Source organism: Coregonus lavaretus (assembly GCF_964263955.1).
Source record: "Coregonus lavaretus genome assembly, chromosome: 2".
In the NCBI taxonomy this organism is placed as follows: Eukaryota; Metazoa; Chordata; class Actinopteri; order Salmoniformes; family Salmonidae; genus Coregonus; species Coregonus lavaretus.
In genome coordinates, this window is record NC_139989.1 from 31,392,241 (window position 1) to 31,412,882 (window position 20,642).

Here is a 20,642-nt window from a genome sequence, read left to right on the forward strand (position 1 = left end):
TATCAGACACTGTTTATGATTCAACAGTTCTAAAAATCTATTCAAGTCTCATGTCCGGGGTGAATACATTTTTATTTATGTATATCAGACACATCACACAGGTGTATCAACTAAAATATATAGTATCTCAAAGACCAGATTGAACAATAGGACAATAGACAAGTGAATATTAAGTCAGTTCTTGCATTTGTATATATTTGTATGAATGAGTGGTTACAAGATATGTAGACCTTCCAAACACAGAGACAGAAGGGTGTTCTACATTATTTAACAAAAGCTAAAAGTCCCAAGTTGTTATGACGAGTTTCTCTGGTATCGAGTACTTCAGGATGTAAGAGAATAGTTAAATGCATTCTTAGTACTATTAATTTAGATAAATCCAAATCAATTATGGACACAGCTGACCAACCCCTTCCTTCCCCGGCACTTAAATCTTCTGGCGTCTCTTCATTATGTTCTTCAGACAGCTTTATAGTTCAAAATGAATTGCCCATGACAATGTCCCAACTTCAATGTCTCATCCGAGTCACCACCATCTCTACACCCCATTCTGTCTTGTCCATTTGCCAACAAGTATACCAACAACATTGAAATGTTGTATTTAAACAGACCTCTCTCCATCCTCACTCCTCGTGGACTCCTGTCACACTTCTGTGAGAAAAGCATGAGATAAAAGACAGTTGATAGCTTCGATTGGATGTTGTACACCGGTTGCAGGTAGAAGTGGTGCTGTACAGGAATGTCTTCAACGCCTCTGATGTTGATATTCAGCCGGTTCAGAGTTTTTTTAGGCCAAATTATCCATGATATGCATCAAGACACCATCTGTATTTACCTCAAGAGAAGACAGAACATAACAGTTTAGTAGAGTTAATTTCTAATCCAAGAAATCCATATAAGCATTGACTATATGACAAATTATATGTTTCACCAATTATTCTTAATACCAATTTCTAATATACTCTCCAATTTCTGTTAGGGAAACCCTCCACAGACAGAGAAATGAATGGTGTGAAAGTCAGGTGATTCTTGAAATTCTGGAAGATCTTGAAGTTCTTGGAGGTCTGTCCCTCCGCCGAGGGAATCAGCCAGAGCACGTAGCTCATCATTAGCATTCCCCTTGACATCATCTCCCATCACCTGATTCTTGTCAGCTCCAGCGTCCTCAGCTCCCTCATCTCTAGGTCGTCGGTTTCCACATAGTACTCTGTTGCAGTGGTTTAGATGATACCAGATCGATCTCCCCTCTTTCCGTACATCTGTTGGTGTAGCCTGGGTGACAATGTATGGTCTCTTTAGCTCTGAACCTTCTTCCGTCACTAGGTTCTAGGATCATGCAGAGTCCTTCTCCATTTATCAACATCGCTTTGTGGAGTGTGTCCTTCTGGCAGCGTACCAATAGGGAAGTTGAGAGTCCCTGCTGCAAAGACACACAGACAATTACAGACACAAAATAAAACAATGCTACGCAGTGGCGGTGCCATCTTCCTCCTCTGGGTTTGAACACTCCTACAGTGGGACACATGGATGCAGGTGTCTCTCACTGCTACTTTCCCCTCCATCGAGGTAGCCAGCAACACCTAGTACTGACCTCTCCACCTAGAGTCTGTCCAGCTCTTACTTCTGTAATCCTTTACGGCCAGTCTCCAGGGCGCAGAAAATGCCCAGATTCTCCTGTTAGGTTGGGCAGAGTTGCCTTCACCCATGGGAAGAAAGTCTTAAGAACATTGTTAGGTGATACACAGTATGCTACTGTACCATGTCATCTCCTCAGTCAGGAGAAGCCTTTGAGATTAGGAAGTGCACATCCTTACAGCTCGTTGCAGTCCACTAGTTTCAGACACAGGCCTCCTCTACACCCTGCCTCCTACCACAAATACACTTGCACATAAACATTTGATCTAACCCATAACACATTAATTACTACTGCTCATATTCTTAATACAATTTGCATATTTACCAAAAAGGCCCCAGGATACCAGTAATTCCCCCTTTTGTACATAACTCACATCGTGATTCATGCATTCAAAAAACAAAACAACAACATTGCGTGTTAAACCAAAATAATAAATGAAATTAAAATAACAACCTTAACTTAATTGTATCCCATAAGGTAATTCAAGAATAGTAAAATTGACTAGCGACATGTATCCCTCATTCAGGGATAGCACTCGCTCTCTGTCCTTGTCACGGTCCGAATCATACAGTGGGGAAAAAAAGTATTTAGTCAGCCACCAATTGTGCAAGTTGGGGCTGTCGCTGGGCAACACGGACTTTCAACTCCCTCCAAAGATTTTCTATGGGGTTGAGATCTGGAGACTGGCTAGGCCACTCCAGGACCTTGAAATGCTTCTTACGAAGCCACTCCTTCGTTGCCCGGGCGGTGTGTTTGGGATCATTGTCATGCTGAAAGACCCAGCCACGTTTCATCTTCAATGCCCTTGCTGATGGAAGGAGGTTTTCACTCAAAATCTCACGATACATGGCCCCATTCATTCTTTCCTTTACACGGATCAGTCGTCCTGGTCCCTTTGCAGAAAAACAGCCCCAAAGCATGATGTTTCCACCCCCATGCTTCACAGTAGGTATGGTGTTCTTTGGATGCAACTCAGCATTCTTTGTCCTCCAAACACGACGAGTTGAGTTTTTACCAAAAAGTTATATTTTGGTTTCATCTGACCATATGACATTCTCCCAATCCTCTTCTGGATCATCCAAATGCACTCTAGCAAACTTCAGACGGGCCTGGACATGTACTGGGTTAAGCAGGGGGACACGTCTGGCACTGCAGGATTTGAGTCCCTGGCGGCATAGTGTGTTACTGATGATAGGCTTTGTTACTTTGGTCCCAGCTCTCTGCAGGTCATTCACTAGGTCCCCCCGTGTGGTTCTGGGATTTTTGCTCACCGTTCTTGTGATCATTTTGACCCCACGGGGTGAGATCTTGCGTGGAGCCCCAGATCGAGGGAGATTATCAGTGGTCTTGTATGTCTTCCATTTCCTAATAATTGCTCCCACAGTTGATTTCTTCAAACCAAGCTGCTTACCTATTGCAGATTCAGTCTTCCCAGCCTGGTGCAGGTCTACAATTTTGTTTCTGGTGTCCTTTGACAGCTCTTTGGTCTTGGCCATAGTGGAGTTTGGAGTGTGACTGTTTGAGGTTGTGGACAGGTGTCTTTTATACTGATAACAAGTTCAAACAGGTGCCATTAATACAGGTAACGAGTGGAGGACAGAGGAGCCTCTTAAAGAAGAAGTTACAGGTCTGTGAGAGCCAGAAATCTTGCTTGTTTGTAGGTGACCAAATACTTATTTTCCACCATAATTTTAAAAATCCTACAATGTGATTTTCTGGATTTTTTTTCCTCAATTTGTCTGTCATAGTTGACGTGTACCTATGATGAAAATTACAGGCCTCTCTCATCTTTTTAAGTGGGAGAACTTGCACAATTGGTGGCTGACTAAATACTTTTTTCCCCACTGTGTATATATATATATATAGGACTATTGCCAAATTATAAACTTCTTCATAATTGTGATTATTATAAATGACCCTCAAGTCGGTATAATAAATTACCTTAAATTCCTCATCCTATGTCTCTCGGTTTTCCAGTGTGGGTGATCAAATCACACTAGAAAGTCAGCACAGAGGTCAGAGGTCATTCAAACCCTTCAAAGAAGTGTTTAATTCTATAGTATAGACTAATCATTAACAACAGTCAAAACATTTCATAAATGTTGTATCCCAAGTGTACAGTAAGTCCTCATTACATTTCTTCTCAAAAGAAATCACGTTTCCCAAAACTCACTCAGAAAACAAACACTTCAGAAGATTCCGTGTGTGCCCCTTTAAGACTTATCATCTCTAACCCGTGAAAACCCCCTAAAATAAAAATCCAATATAAACATCATAATAGGTGGGTTGTGTGTGGTTATTTGAAAAAATCATATAGTAAAACAACAAACAAAAATGGCCTTATTTAATTTGGTAGCTCCTGCTTACGACCTAACTATAAGACTGCTACATTTTACTAACTGCTCCCCCTAGCCCACAGACTTTGGAAACATTCCAATGAGAGATAAGGAAATCCCCCTTTTCCTGGAAGAGAAAGTATACGTTTAATTAACATTCAGTTATAATCAGCAATCCAAAAATAGTAATTACACACAAAACATGATGCAGATATACACTGTCCTACCTCACATCAATAATAGTTTGTTTCAATCTAATTCCTCATAACTACTCCAGAAGAAGATTACATAAAATCTCTCAAAAGATGAAAACCACTCAAGGTTCTCTGAGTTTACAATGAGTATTTTTAATTGATTACCCTTTAGACCTCATTCTCTGTAATTCTCACAATGATTATTCAACCCCAAAAATGGCTCCATTTGATCCCATATCAAATGATCATGGTATCTTTACTGGATCACTTTCCACTGACATAGTAAATATCTGTTTCCCCTTAGATTGTTCCTATCACCCCTCTAAATGTAATATTTTAGACATTCGCAAATATAATCAATTACTACGCGTAAAGAATCAGTGATATTCGATCCCAAGCGTTTTTAAAAAGTTGTTTGAGATGTTATCTCCTACGTCTTCCTTAACATACCAATCCTATAAGAAATAATTATACTCAACACACATCAGATAATACCACGTTTCATTGATTTGACTCCACCTTCTAATATAAACCAATAACCCCTTTCCGGTAATGTAATCATCTCAACTTGTTGCATTGATGTATTAAAATATAAACCTATTGTTTAATAAATCCAGAACTTACAAAAAATGTGTACTTCCCCATCAGCGTAATAGTAAAAACTACCTCCCATTGTTCAACGTACCAGAAACGGATCGTTTTTAGAATTAATTAACTGTCTGCACAACTCACTGGTGTTCCGCAAACTATAGAATTGAATAATAATAATAAATAAAAAATTGTCAAAGAACGTTTCCTATTCAACTATTCAGATATCTGCTTCACATTACCCTCTGCATCCTTTACATCCCGAGCACAACTCTCTTTCACCCGCTGACTAAATCATGGCATTAGTAAATTCTATCCACAAACCACTACTACCTAATGACATATTTGCATTCACATTACTAGAAAGCATTATTTTAATACCGGTCTACTCTGTCACGTTCGTTCATGAACGGGTCAGACCAAGGCGCAGCGTGATATGCATACATGTTTATTTGAACCGAATAAACAACTACAAAACAACAACCGAAACGTGAAGTCCAAGGTACACAAACAACATACCTCAACACGGAACAAGATCCCACAACCCACTAGTGCCAATAGGCTGCCTAAGTATGGTCCCCAATCAGAGACAACGAGCGACAGCTGCCTCTGATTGGGAACCACACCGGCCAACATAGAAATACCCATACAAGAACCTATAACATAGAACAACACAACATAGAAAATCACACCCTGACTCAACAAATAAGAGTCCCCAGAGTCAGGGCGTGACATACTCAAACAATCCAATTCGACATTTCTCATTTCCCAATTAACCTACTTTCATTTTAACCCGGGAAACCCTCTACAATCTCTCCTATCCACTACCTCTTTCTTTCCATCTAACGTTACTTTACTAGGTGACAAATTATTTTTAAATTGTAGTCAAAACAAACAAAACATATATTCACAGGGAGGCCACTTTAATTACTATATTATCCTAGCCGCCATGGGTAGGTAGGACAATCCTTTTCGTATAATCTTATCAATTCAACCTGTGATCTGGGTCAACAGCATCAATGTAACAGTTTGCTTCCTTCCCTACATGAGCTTGAACCAGGGACCCTCTGCACACATCAACAACAGTCACCCTCGAAGCACCGTTACCCATCGGTCCACAAAAGGTGCGTCCCTTGCAAAGCAAGGTAAACAACTACTTCAAGGTCTCAGAGTGAGTTACTTCACCAATCGAAACGCTACTAGTTGGCACCACTAAGTAGCTAGCCATTTCACACTGGTTACACTCACCCCCCTTTGACCTCCTTCTTTTCCGCAGCCACCAGTGATCCCAATACACCAAACTTAACCATTATGTCCCTTACAGCTCTCTCACGTTCAGCGAGCCCCAGTTGCTAACTCCCGCAGACCAACACCTGGAAACTCTTCAGACAACAAATAAAAACCATTCTCAAACAGCGTACTGCATTTACCTCTATCGTAGGGTTAAAAACTAACTTGACAACTTTCACAATCCTAGATTGCTGTAGTAACTTCATGTTTGATTCAGTTTCCCTGTTAGGATATTGGGTCAGTAATATTTCTCTAGTGATCTCAGCTAAAAGTTTCTATATTCCTCAGTTAATGTTATCTTTCATACTCTGCTTCCTTCCAACACTGCTTCATTATCCTTGGTGTTTTTAAAACTCTTTTTATTCAATTATTTCCCTTGCTTCACTTCCCATTTAGATAACACACTCGCTTCGCTGTGCTTCGGCAATATACTATTATTTCCCCCTGTTATCAACTAAGATAATAGCCACAGCTCTTATGAAACCACCAATCCGCCATTATTAGAAGTCAGCAGGTCTAGGTAACTGTCCTTCATGATTAGGCTACAGGTAACAAACCAAACACTTGCTGTAGTTGACAAGCATATATTCAATTTGTATCTATAGTATTAATATCAAATGTATTGCTGCGTACCGCTGTGCGTACAGAGTCAATGTTAAATGATGTAAATGTAAAATGTGCAGGGGTACAGGTTATATGGTGATGTGATTTGAAGGAGTCAGGCGCAGGAGGGTAAATCACAGAATAACAGGTTTATTCTGGTGACACAGCGTTACGCAGCAATGCGTCAAACACTCCAGTGCGGAAATATACAGCGCACTGGAAACAACAAGGCACACTGGTGAATATCCCGGCGATACAAAATATAAGAGCGCCACGAGCTAAACTAACCTCCACAATAAACAATCACACACAAAGACAAGGGGGCAGAGGGAACACTTATACAGGTACTGATGAGGGGAATTGAAACCAGGTGTGTGTAATAAACAAGACAAAACAAATGAAATGATGAGATGAGGAGCGGCAGTGGCTAGAAGACCGGTGACGATGAACGCCGAAGCCTGCCCGAAAGAGGAGAGGAGGCAGCTTCGGAGGAAGACATGACAGTACCCCCCCCCCCCCCCCTTGACGCGCAGCTCCAGCAGTGCTCCGACACCGGCCTCGGGGACGGCCAGGAGGACGCGGAGCAGGGTGAGCCGGATGGCAACGGTGGAAATCCCGCAACAGGGAGGGATCGAGGATATCCCTCACTGGGACCCAACACCGCTCCTCCGGACCGTAACCCCTCCCACTCCACGAGGTACTGAAGGCCCGCCACCCGATGCCTCGAATACAGGATGGAACGGACGGAGTACGCCGGGTCCCCCTCAATGTCCAGAGGGGGCGGAGGGACCTCCCGCACCTCAGACTCCTGGAGCGGACCAGCCACCACCGGCCTGAGGAGAGACACATGAAACGAGGAGTTAACACGGTAATCGGGAGGGAGTAGTAACCTATATGTAACCTTGTTGATTCTCCTCAGGACTTGAACGGCCCCACAAGCCGCGTGCTCAGCTTCCGGCAGGGCAGGCGGAGGGGCAGATTCCGGGTAGAGAGCCAGACCCGATCACCCGGTACAAAAGCCGGGGCCTCAATGCGGTGGCGGTCAGCGTTGGCCTTCTGGCGACACATGGCGAGCTGGAGGTGAACGTGAGCAGCGTTCCACGTCTCCTCCGCACGCCGAAACCAGTCATCCACCACAGGAGCTTCGGTCTGGCTTGATGCCACGGTGTCAGAACCGGCTGATAACCTAAGACACATTGAAAGGGAGTTAGGTTAGTGGAGGAGTGGTGAAGAGAGTTCTGGGCATATTCGGCCCATGGCAAGAACACCGACCACTCCCCCAGCCGGTCCTGGCAGTAGGACCGCAGGAACCTACCCACATCTTGATTCACCCATTCCACTCGGGGTGAAACCCAGAGGTCAGGCTGACCGAGAACCCCAGACGTTCCATGAACGCCTTCCAGACCCTGGATGTGAACTGGGGACCCCAGTCAGGCACTATCATTTACATTTAAGTCATTTAGCAGACACTCTTATCCAGAGCGACTTACAAATTGGTGCATTCAACTTAGGATAGCCAGTGGGACAACCACATCTTGATCACAGTAAGTACACCATGACCAAGCATGTCCCGAAACACCTCGTTCACAAAGGACTGGAAAACGGATGAAGCATTCATCAAACTGTACGGCATCACCAGGTATTCGTGATGCCCCGAGGTTGTGCTGAATGCTGTCTTCCATTCGTCCCCCTCTCGGACACGCACCAGGTTATATGCACTCCAGAGATCTAATTTTGTGAAAAAGCGCGCCCCATGCATTGACTCGATCACAAATGGGATGAGGGGCAGAGGATAACTATAACATATTGTCCCCTTGTTCAATGCTCGGTAATCAATGTGCGGGCGCAGACCTCCGTCTTTCTTCTTCACAAAAAATAAACTTGAGGAGGCGGGCGAAGTGGAGGGTCGTATGAACCCCTGGTGCAGGGACTCGGAGACGTATGTCTCCATTGCCTCCGTTTCAGCCTGCGACAGGGGATATACATGACTCCTGGGAGGCACAGCATCTACTCGTAGGTTTATCGCGCAATCTCCCCGCCCCGATGGGGTGGTAATTTGGTCGCCTGCGTTTTGGAAAAAGCATGCGCCAAATAGAGGTATTTGGGGGGGATGCGCACGGTGGAGGAAGTGTCTGGACTTTCCACTGTGGTTGCACCAACGGAAACAGCTAGGCACCTACCCTGACACTCTCGCGACCACCCTGTGAGAACCCTCTGCGGCCATGAAAAGGTGGGGTTGTGTAGTGCTAACCAGGGAAGACCCAACACAACAGGGAAATCGGGGGACAAAATAATACAAAATGTGACATGCTCTCTATGGGTCCTTTGGGTAACCATTGTGACTGGTGCTGTAACTTCCCTGATGAACCCTGACTCTAATGGTCGACTGTCAAGTGCTTTGATGGGCAGTGGAGTGGATAGGGGAACCAATGGAATACCTAGACTTAGAGCTAACGACCTGTCCATAAAGTTCCCAGCTGCGCCTAAATCGACCAGCGCCTTACACTGGGAAACTACGGGGTAGTCAGGGAAGGTGACGTGTATGGTGCAGTGTGCAGCAGAGGGCTCTGACCGAGTGTGGGTTTGCACTACCTGGGGTGATGCGAGAGTGCCCTGCCTGCCGCCTCCAGACCTGGAAGAACCCTGACGACAGCATGCAGTAGAATGTCCTCTTCTGCTACAAGAGTGACACTGAAGCTGTCCTCCTCCGTTCTTCCGGATCGCTGCCCCACCCAGCTCCATCGGAACGGACTCCGAGTTGGGGGGGGGGGGGGGTGAACTGGGCTGGCCACTCCCAGGACGTCCTCTAGCAGCCAGCAGATTGTCCAACCGGATTGCCATGTCCACCAGCTGGTCGAAGGTTAACATGGCATCCCGGCAGGCTAGCTCCCTTCGGACGTCCGGAATCCGTCGATCAGGGCCAGCTTGTTCCACCCGGACCCAGCCGCTAGGGTCCGAAACTCCAGGGTGAAGTCCTGTGCGGTCCTCATCCCCTGCCTCAGTTGGACCAGACGCTCGCCCGCCTCTCGTCCTTCGGGTGGGTGGTCGAAGACTGCCCGGAAGAGGCGAGCGAACTCCCCGTAGTTGTCCAACGCGGTTCCTCCTTCTCTCCAGACTGCGTTGGCCCACTCCAGCGCTAACCCAGAGAGGCAGGAGACGAAGGCGGACACCTTCTCCCGCTACGATGGAGCCGGGCTGATGTTCACGAAGTAGAGGTCCAGCTGCAGGAGGAATCCCTGGCAGCGGGCAGCCGTCCCGTCAAACTCCCTAGGTCGGGATAGATTAATCCCTCGGGGTGCTGGAGTGTGGGTTGCCGGATCCGGTCGCTCAGCTGGTCCCGACGGGTCGGGTCCTGTCCTCTTCAGGCATTGGACGACCTGGAGATCCATCGCTTCTCCCAAGCTGGCTAGCATCCTGGAATGCTTGTGGACCCGTGCCACGACTCCATGCATGGGCTCTTCTCCTGTTGACTCCATGGCGGGTGTGTGATTCTGTGGTGATGTGATTTAAAGGAGTCAGGCGAAGGAGGGTAAATCACAGAATAACAGGTTTATTCAGTTGACACAGCGGTACGCAGCAATGCGTCAAACATTCCAGTGCGGTAATATACAGCGCACTGGAAACAACAAGGCCCACGGGTGAATATCCCGGCGATACAAAATACAAGCGCTCCACCGAGCTAAACTAACCTCCACAATAAACAATCACACACAAAGACAAGGGGGCAGAGGGAACACTTATACAGGTACTGATGAGGGGAATTGAAACCAGGTGTGTGTAATAAACAATACAAAACAAATGGAATGATGAGATGAGGAGCGGCAGTGGCTAGAAGACCGGTGACGATGAACGCCGAAGCCTGCCCGAACAAGGAGAGGAGGCAGCTTCGGAGGAAGTCGTGACAGGTTAGTTGAGGGAATATGTACATGTAGGTAGGGGTTAAGTGACTATGTATAGATAATAAACAGCGAATAGCAGCAATGTAAAACAAAAAAAGGGGAGGGGGGTCATTTGATTAATTGTTCTGCAGTCTTATGGCTTGGGGGTAGAAGTTGTTAAGGAGTTGTTACAGGAGGGGGTCGCAGTTCCAGAGCGACCCATTAGGTGTCATCCTCTGACAACCTTAGGCACCTCCTTACTCACAGTCTGGACTAATCATCATCCTATTGGTGTCACCTGTTCACCTGTGTATTTATGCCCTCACTTCCCTGTGTTCCCTTGCTCAGTTTTCTCTGCTAGTTTCTCTATGCTCAGCAGTACAAATCAATGTCTGATCGGAGAAGTATGTACACTGTGTATTTATGCCCTCACTTCCCTGTGTTCCCTTGCTCAGTTTTCTCTGCTAGTTTCTCTATGCTCAGCAGTACAAATCAATGTCTGATCGGAGAAGTATGTACAGGTACTCGAGAAGTGTTCTCCCTGTTTCTTTATTATTTCAGTCATAGTTACTATTTCGTATTTTGGCTGTCAGCCTGTTTATGGAGACTTATTTGCTGCACCTTTCTTTTATCGTGTTAAGTCTGTTGTTTTGTATCCTGTCTTTGGGACCACCAGTAAAGATCCTTGTTTCACCATCTCTACCTACTGCCTACTGTCTATCCTGCACCGCACCTGGGTCACACCTCACACCAACCCTTACAGGAGTCTTTTGGACCTAGACTTGGTGCTCCGGTACCGCTTGCCGTGCGGTAGCAGAGAAAACAGTCTATGACTTGGGTGGCTGGAGTCTTTTACAATTTTTTGGCCTTCCTCTGACACCGCCTAGTATAGAGGTCCTGGATGGCAAGAAGCTTGGTCCCAGTGATGTACTGGGCCGTACACACTACCATCTGTAGCGCCTTACGGTCAGATGCCGAGCAGTTGCCATACCAGGTGGTGATGCAACCGGTCAGGATGCTATCAATAGTGCAGCTGTAGAACTTTGAGGACCCATGCCAAATCTTTTCAGTCTCCTGAGGGGGAATAGGTGTTGTCGTGCCCTCTTCATGACTGTCTTGGTGTGTTTGGACCATGATAGTTTGTTGGTGATGTGGACACCAAGGAACTTGAAGCTCTCGACCCACTCCACTACAGCTCTGTCGATGTGAATGGGGGCGTGTTTGGCCCTCCTTTTCCTGTAGTCCACGATCAGCTCCTTTGTCTTGCTCACATTGAGAGGTTGTTGTCCTGGCACCACACTGCCAGGTCTCTGACCTCCTCCCTATAGGCTGTCTCATCGTTGTCGGTGATCAGGCCTTCCACCGTTGTGTCGTCAGCACACAATGGTGTTAGAGTCGTGCTTGGCCACGCAGTCATCGGTGAAAAGGGAGTACAGGAGGGGACGCAGCACACACCCATGAGGGGCCCCCGTGTTGAGGATCAGTGTGGCAGATGTGTTGTTGCCTACCTTACCACCTGGCGGGGCCCGTCAGGAAGTCCAGGATCCAGTTGCAGAGGGAGGTGTTTAGTCCCAGGGTCCTTAGCTTAGTGATGAGCTTTGTGGTCACTATTGTGTTGAACGCTGAGCTGTAGTCAATGAACAGTATTCTCACATAGTTGTTCCTTTTGTCCAGGTGGGAAAGGGCAGTGTGGAGTGCAATTGAGATTGTGTCATCTGTGGATCTGTTTGGGTGGTATGCAAATTGGAGTGGGTCTAGCGTTTCTGGGATGATGGCGTTGATGTGAGCCATGACCAGCCTTTCAAGCACTTCATGGCTACAGACGAGAGTGCTACGGGGCGGTAGTCATTTAGGCAGGTTCCCTTGGCATTCTTGGGCACATGGGACTATGGTGGTCTGCTTGAAACATGAAGGTTTACAGACAATCAAGACACTTGCCAGTTGGTCCACGCATGCTCTGAGTACACGTCCTGGTAATCTGTCAGAGCCAGTGGGGGGACACTAGTGACTCATAGTTCAGATGTGAGCGGTGAGTGTTCAGGCAGAATAGTTTTAAAAAAATAAAAAAATAAAAAAATGTAGGGGGTAGATCAGCTTTAATATTTCAGATAGATTGTAACTTCCATCAATGTAATTGTCTGCATCACTTCCAATCCCCTATATATATTGTATTTTTTATTCTCACAAATATATATATATATATATATATATATATACAGTGGGGGAAAAAAGTATTTAGTCAGCCACCAATTGTGCAAGTTCTCCCACTTAAAAAGATGAGAGAGGCCTGTAATTTTCATCATAGGTACACGTCAACTATGACAGACAAAATGAGAAAACAAAATCTAGAAAATCACATTGTAGGATTTTTAATGAATGTATTTGCAAATTATGGTGGAAAATAAGTATTTGGTCAATAACAAAAGTTTCTCAATACTTTGTTATATACCCTTTGTTGGCAATGACACAGGTCAAACGTTTTCTGTAAGTCTTCACAAGGTTTTCACACACTGTTGCTGGTATTTTGGCCCATTCCTCCATGCAGATCTCCTCTAGAGCAGTGATGTTTTGGGGCTGTCGCTGGGCAACACGGACTTTCAACTCCCTCCAAAGATTTTCTATGGGGTTGAGATCTGGAGACTGGCTAGGCCACTCCAGGACCTTGAAATGCTTCTTACGAAGCCACTCCTTCGTTGCCCGGGCGGTGTGTTTGGGATCATTGTCATGCTGAAAGACCCAGCCACGTTTCATCTTCAATGCCCTTGCTGATGGAAGGAGGTTTTCACTCAAAATCTCACGATACATGGCCCCATTCATTCTTTCCTTTACACGGATCAGTCGTCCTGGTCCCTTTGCAGAAAAACAGCCCCAAAGCATGATGTTTCCACCCCCATGCTTCACAGTAGGTATGGTGTTCTTTGGATGCAACTCAGCATTCTTTGTCCTCCAAACACGACGAGTTGAGTTTTTACCAAAAAGTTATATTTTGGTTTCATCTGACCATATGACATTCTCCCAATCCTCTTCTGGATCATCCAAATGCACTCTAGCAAACTTCAGACGGGCCTGGACATGTACTGGCTTAAGCAGGGGGACACGTCTGGCACTGCAGGATTTGAGTCCCTGGCGGCGTAGTGTGTTACTGATGGTAGGCTTTGTTACTTTGGTCCCAGCTCTCTGCAGGTCATTCACTAGGTCCCCCCGTGTGGTTCTGGGATTTTTGCTCACCGTTCTTGTGATCATTTTGACCCCACGGGGTGAGATCTTGCGTGGAGCCCCAGATCGAGAGAGATTATCAGTGGTCTTGTATGTCTTCCATTTCCTAATAATTGCTCCCACAGTTGATTTCTTCAAACCAAGCTGCTTACCTATTGCAGATTGAGTCTTCCCAGCCTGGTGCAGGTCTACAATTTTGTTTCTGGTGTCCTTTGACAGCTCTTTGGTCTTGGCCATAGTGGAGTTTGGAGTGTGACTGTTTGAGGTTGTGGACAGGTGTCTTTTATACTGATAACAAGTTCAAACAGGTGCCATTAATACAGGTAACGTGTGGAGGACAGAGGAGCCTCTTAAAGAAGAAGTTACAGGTCTGTGAGAGCCAGAAATCTTGCTTGTTTGTAGGTGACCAAATACTTATTTTCCACCATAATTTGCAAATACATTCATAAAAATCGTACAATGTGATTTTCTGGAAAATGAATTCTCAATTTGTCTGTCATAGTTGACGTGTACCTATGATGAAAATTACAGGCCTCTCTCATCTTTTTAAGTGGGAGAACTTGCACAATTGGTGGCTGACTAAATACTTTTTTTCCCCACTGTATTTTGCTAAGGTGTATGTAAACTTCCGACTTCAAATGCATATGTAGGCCTATTTTGTATTTACATTAGTGCCTTCAGAAAGTATTCACACCTCTTTACTTATTCCACATTTTGTTGTGTTACAGCCTGAATAAAACATTTATTAAATCAAGATTTTGTGTCACTGATCTACATACAATACTCCATAATGTCAAGGCGGAATTTTGTTGTAGACATTTTTTGAAATTAATCCATTTAAAGCTGAAATGCCTGAGTCAATAAGTATTCAATCCCTTTGTTATGGCAAGCCTAAATAAGTTCAGGAGTACAAATCTGCTTAACAATTCTCATAATAAGATGCATGGACTAATTCCGTGTTCAGTGGTTAACATGATTTTTGAATGACACCCCATCTCTGTAACCCACACATACAATTAATTATCTGTAAGGTCCCTCAATCAAGTAGTGAATTTCAAGCACAGATTGAACCACAAAGACCAGTGAGGTTTTTCAATGCCTCGCAAAGAAGGGCACCGATTGGTAGATGCCTTACAACCTGGAATTAAAATAGATTTTTGGTGGGTTTGTATCATTTGATTTACAGAACATACCTACCACTTTGAAGATGCAAAATAATTTTTTTGTGAAACAAACAAGAAATAAGACAAAAAAACAGAAAACTTGAGCGTGCATAACTATTCACCCCCCCCCCCCCCCCACCCCCCCAAAGTCAATACTTTGTAGAGCCACCTTTTGCAGCAAATACAGCTGCAAGTCTCTTGGGGTATGTCTCTATAAGCTTGGCACATCTAGCCACTTGGATTTTTGCCCATTCTTCAAGGCAAAACTGCTCCAGCTCCTTCAAGTTGGATGGGTTCCGATGGTGTACAGCAATCTTTAAGTCATACCACAGATTCTCAATTGGATTGAGGTCTGGGCTTTGACTAGGCCATTCCAAGACATTGAAATGTTTCCCCTTAAACCACTCGAGTGTTGCTTTAGCAGTAAGCTTAGGGTCATTGTCCTGCTGGAAGTTGAACCTCCGTCCCAGTCTGAAATCTCTGGAAGACTGAAACAGGTTTCCCTCAAGAATTTCCCTGTATTTAGCGCCATCCATCATTCCTTCAATTCTGATCAGTTTCCCAGTCCCTGCCAATGAAAAACATCCCCACAGCATGATGCTGCCACCACCATGCTTCACTGTGGGGATGGTGTTCTCGGGGTGATGAGAGGTGTTGGGTTTGCGCCAGACATAGCGTTTCCTTGATGGCCAAAAAGCTCAATTTTAGTCTCATCTGACCAAAGTACCTTCTTCCATATATTTGGGGAGTCTCCCACATGCCTTTTGGCGAACACCAAACGTGTTTGCTTATTTTTTTCTGGCCACTCTTCCGTAAAGCCCAGCTCTGTGGAGTGTACGGCTTAAAGTGGTCCTATGGACAGATACTCCAATCTCGGCTGTGGAGCTTTGCAGCTCCTTCAGGGTTACCTTTGGTCTCTTTGTTGCCTCTCTGATTAATGCCCTCCTTGCCTGGTCCATGAGTTTTGGTGGGCGGCCCTCTCTTGGCAGGTTTGTTGTGGTGCCATATTCTTTCCATTTTTTAATAATGGATTTAATTGTGCGTGGGATGTTCAAAGTTTCTGATATTTTTTTATAACCCAACCCTGATCTGTACTTCTCCACAACTTTGCTCCTGACCTGTTTGGAGAGCTCCTTGGTCTTCATGGTGCCGCTTGCTTGGTGGTGCCCCTTGCTTAGTGGTGTTGCAGTCTCTGGGGCCTTTCAGAACAGGTGTATATATACTGAGATCATGTGACAGATCATGTGACACTTAGATTGCACACAGGTGGACTTGATTTAACTAATTATGTGACTTCTGAAGGTTATTGGTTGCACCAGATCTTATTTAGGGGCTTCATAGCAAAGGGCGTTACTACATATGCACGCACCACTTTTCCATTATTTATTTTGTATAATTTTTTTAAACAAGTTATTTTTTTCATTTCACTTCACCAATTTGGACTATTTTGTGTATATGTATTACATGAAATCCAAATAAAAATCAATTTAAATTTCATGTTGTAATGCAACAAAATAGGAAAAACGTCAAGGGGGATGAATACTTTTGCAAGGCACTGTATTAATTAGGCTTTGGATGGTGTATCAATACACAGTCACTACAAAGATACAGATGACCTTCCTAACGCAGTTGCTGGAGAGGAAGGAAACTGCTCAGGGATTTCACCATGAGGCCAATGGTGACTTCAAAACAGTTACAGAGTTTAATGTCTGTGATATGAGAACTGAGGATGGATCAACAACATTGTAATTACTCCTCAATACTAACCTAATTGACAGATTGAAAAGAAGGAAGCCTGTACAAAATAAAAACAAGCCACTTAAGTAATACTGCAAAACATGTGGCAAAGAAATTAACTTTTTGTCTTGAATACAAAGCGTTATGTTTGGGGCAAATCCAACACAACACATTACTGAGTACCACTCTTCATATTTTCAATGAAGGTGGTGGCTGCATCATGTTATGGGTATGCTTGTCATCGACAAGGACTAGGGAGTTATTTAGGATAAAAAGGTACGGAATACAGCTAAAAGCATTTGACAGAGATTGAAGAATTCTGAAAAGAATAATGGGCAAACGTTGCAAAATCCAGAAAGATTCACAGCTGTAATCGCTGCCAAAGGTGCTTCTACTAAAAGTATTGATTCAGGGGTGTGAATACTTATGTAAATGAGATATTTCTGTATTTCATTTTCAATAAATTTGCTAAAATAAAAAAAATATGTTTTCATGTTGTCATTATGGGGTATTGTGCTTAGATGGGTGAGAAAAACATCTATTTAATCAATTTTGAATTCAAGCTGTAACACAACAAAGTGTGAAATAAGTCAAGGGCAATGTTCCCTCTAAACTGCGTGCGCATAGCCCCAAGACTGCCGCGCAGTTTCCCTGGGACTGCCGTGCAGAAATATTAGCCCACAGAGAGAAGCACGAGACTGAACTTCACTCAATTTTCTAGAGCAGTGGTCACCAACCGGTCGATTGCGATCTTCGAAGGCATTCCTATTCGATCGCCAAACATTTCTGTAAAAAACCCAACGATAAAGCCTTGTGTTCCTATTTTAATTTTTTTCCTCTCGGGCTGTTGACGCTATGTGCACCCTGGTAGGCAAACTGTTGCCATTTTAAACCATTTAATGTGTCTGAAGATACAAACTCTGCCTTCCCGGTGGGCCCAGAGAGCAAATCAAGTGCACTTTAGGTCTACCGCTGGAAAATCGGATGGCTCAGATGACCATGTCTGCAGTAACGTAGCAGGCATAAAAGAAAACTACAGCAAAGTTGATACTGTGAGATTTCTAAACATTTAAAACCATGACTAGAGAGAGACTGTCAACGAATACAGCAAAGAGATGCTGTTTTTATGAGTGAGTTCATGTTTAAGTTCTTACTCAGCACTGTCAACACTTTGTATTCAACACTTTTATAAGCCATAAAATGTGAGTTTTCCCTATTTCCACTCAGCGCTACAACAAGCACTGGAGCAGTAATGAATGAGTAGGAAAGTGTATCTATAGGCTTGCGTTGTTGTTGTTATTAGAGGCTTGGGTCTTTTTTAATATAGAGGAATATTTCACTTTCTCTGTTCATAGGAGTAACAACATGAATTTGTGCATGAGGCAGAAATAATGTGGTGTGACTCGAGTTTTGCCATCATCTGGAAGGCCGTGTCCCTTTTTGGTAAGGGAGAGCGGAGGGATGTTGAGAGGCGGACCCTCAGTCTGCTGCTCTCTGTCTCTGAGACTGAGCATCAAATGCAAGCACAATAAAATAAAAATAAAAATCACATGATTTAAATGTATGCTCACTCAGCTGTGCTTCACAAGTAATACAACAACGGATCTATTACTGGTGTGATCATATAGCCACCTCAAATTTTGAAATATAATTTGTTTTAATGGCCCGAACAAGTTCAAGCAAAGCCAATATGCGGTGATAGTGTATTGGGCCTATAGCCTATTGCACAAACCTCATTGCTACAGTACTGTTTTTAATTGGTTAATGTTGCATTTTGACTCAAAGTGATCTTGACTCAGAAAGGTTTGGTGACCTCTGTTCTAGAGTTTTCTCTGTTAATGCTATCAACGTTTCTCTTTACTGTGGCAATTGTGATCGAAACAACGCAATATTAGCCACTTTCAATGCAACATACTGAAACAAAACTCTGCAAGAGATTTTGTTGTAGGAAGAACGCATCGGAGTGGGATTCTATTGCATTGACGTACACTACTCAGCCCTTACTCTACACAGACCAGTGCGGCATAAACAATCAGAGCTGCAGTAGGCCTATATGCAAATAGACCATTGCCATATACGGATCTTTGCAATTTACTGTGATCTGGACTGTGTTTACAGCATGAGCGGTCGTGAGTAGATGCACTTGTTTACAGATAAAATCGAGAGCTCCATGTAGCCACATGTGCACATTTTGAGTGATTGCATTCTACAAGAGCACAAAACGTATACATTTTTGACAAGGTTGTCAGGTAAAGATATATATTTTTTGTCTTAAAGGGGCAGTGTTGTATTTTGAGACAGGCTTGAATAAGCTAAGCAGCCAATAGGCAGAGGGTAGCATCATTTGTCTGATTCTCTGTAACAATGGTATGGGAATAATAATGCATTTTATTTTGTAAAGTACATTAAACAACACAACAACATTTCAGTCACTGTCACGTTCGTTTAAGGACGGGTCAGACTAAGGCGCAGCGTGAAATGCATGCATGTTTATTACTATGATAAACACACGAACAAAACAAACGAACCGTGAAGTCCTAAGGCTGAACACAATAGAAGCCTCTACACACGGAACAAGATCCCACAACTAGTGATTGCCAATAGGCTGCCTAAGTATGATCCCCAATCAGAGACAACAAGCGACACCTGTCTCTGATTGGGAATCACACCCGGCCAAACATAGACATACAACACCTAGAACTAAACATATAAAATACAAAGTAGAATTCCACACCCTGACTCAACATACTAGAGTCCCATAAGTCAGGGCGTGACAGTCACCTAATGTCAAGACCTGCATGTTTGTTTTTCAAAAGTCTCATGGAATGTAGGCCTACATTGAACACCACACATTGGCTGCTACTGTAGGCTGAATGATTGGACAGCTATTTCCATGTTAAAATGTTATGGGATGCATTTTCTCCATTGTTTTTGATGGTAGGCCACTCTGGTAGGCCTACATTATGAGTTTCTATGCCTTTAGTTTTCCATGTGGACCAATTGATTGGTGTATTCTGAAAAGCTATCCAAGGATTGTTCCATAGAGTTGTGTTTTTTGCGAGTGGTATATTTTCGAGTTTGAGTTTATTTATATTTTTACAGGGACAGTGCACATTAATCAACGTTTCAGAAAAGTGCCGGTTTTAGCCAGTCGGCTAATTTTCAACCACAGTCCCTGGGTAGGTTATTAAAAACAATTACAATAACAATACAGACAAACAATGAGCAGTGAGCACATGCAGAGCAACATAGAACAAGCAACACGTAGCTCTCAGACAGAGCAATAGCCCAAAAAGCAACAAAATACATAAAAGCAACAAGAATCCGTTACATTTTATTTCATATTGTTTTAGTGTTCTTAACTATGAAGTTGATAATGTTCTTAGCTTAATCCTTTTTTTTATTGAAGCTCGTTTACTGCATTTCTACACAATTTTAAAACTCAAAAATGCAATTTGGAGAACAGCATGAATAAAAATCACATCAAATCAAATCAAATGTTATTTGACACATACACGTGTTTAGCAGATGTTATAGCGGGTGTAGCGAAATGCTTGTGCTTCTGGCTCCGACTGTGCAGTAATATCTAACAAGTAATATCTAACAATTTCACAACATATACCCAATACACACAAAACTAGTAAGGAATGCGATTTAAGAATATATACATATATGGACAAGCAATGACAGAGTGGCATGGACTAAGATACAGTAGAATATTATAGAATAGAATGCAGTATATACATATGAGATGAGTAGTGCAATATATGTAAACATTATTAAAGTGTTCAATTTCTTAAAGTAGCCAGTGATTTTAATAGGCAGCAGCAGCCTCTAATGTGCTAGTGATGGCTCTTTAACAGTCTGATGGCCTTGAGATAGAAGCTGTTTTTCATTCTCTCAGTCCCAGCTTTGATGCACCTGTACTGACCTTGCCTTCTGGATGATAACGGGGTGAACAGGCAGTGGCTCGGGTGGTTGATGTCCTTGATGATCTTTTT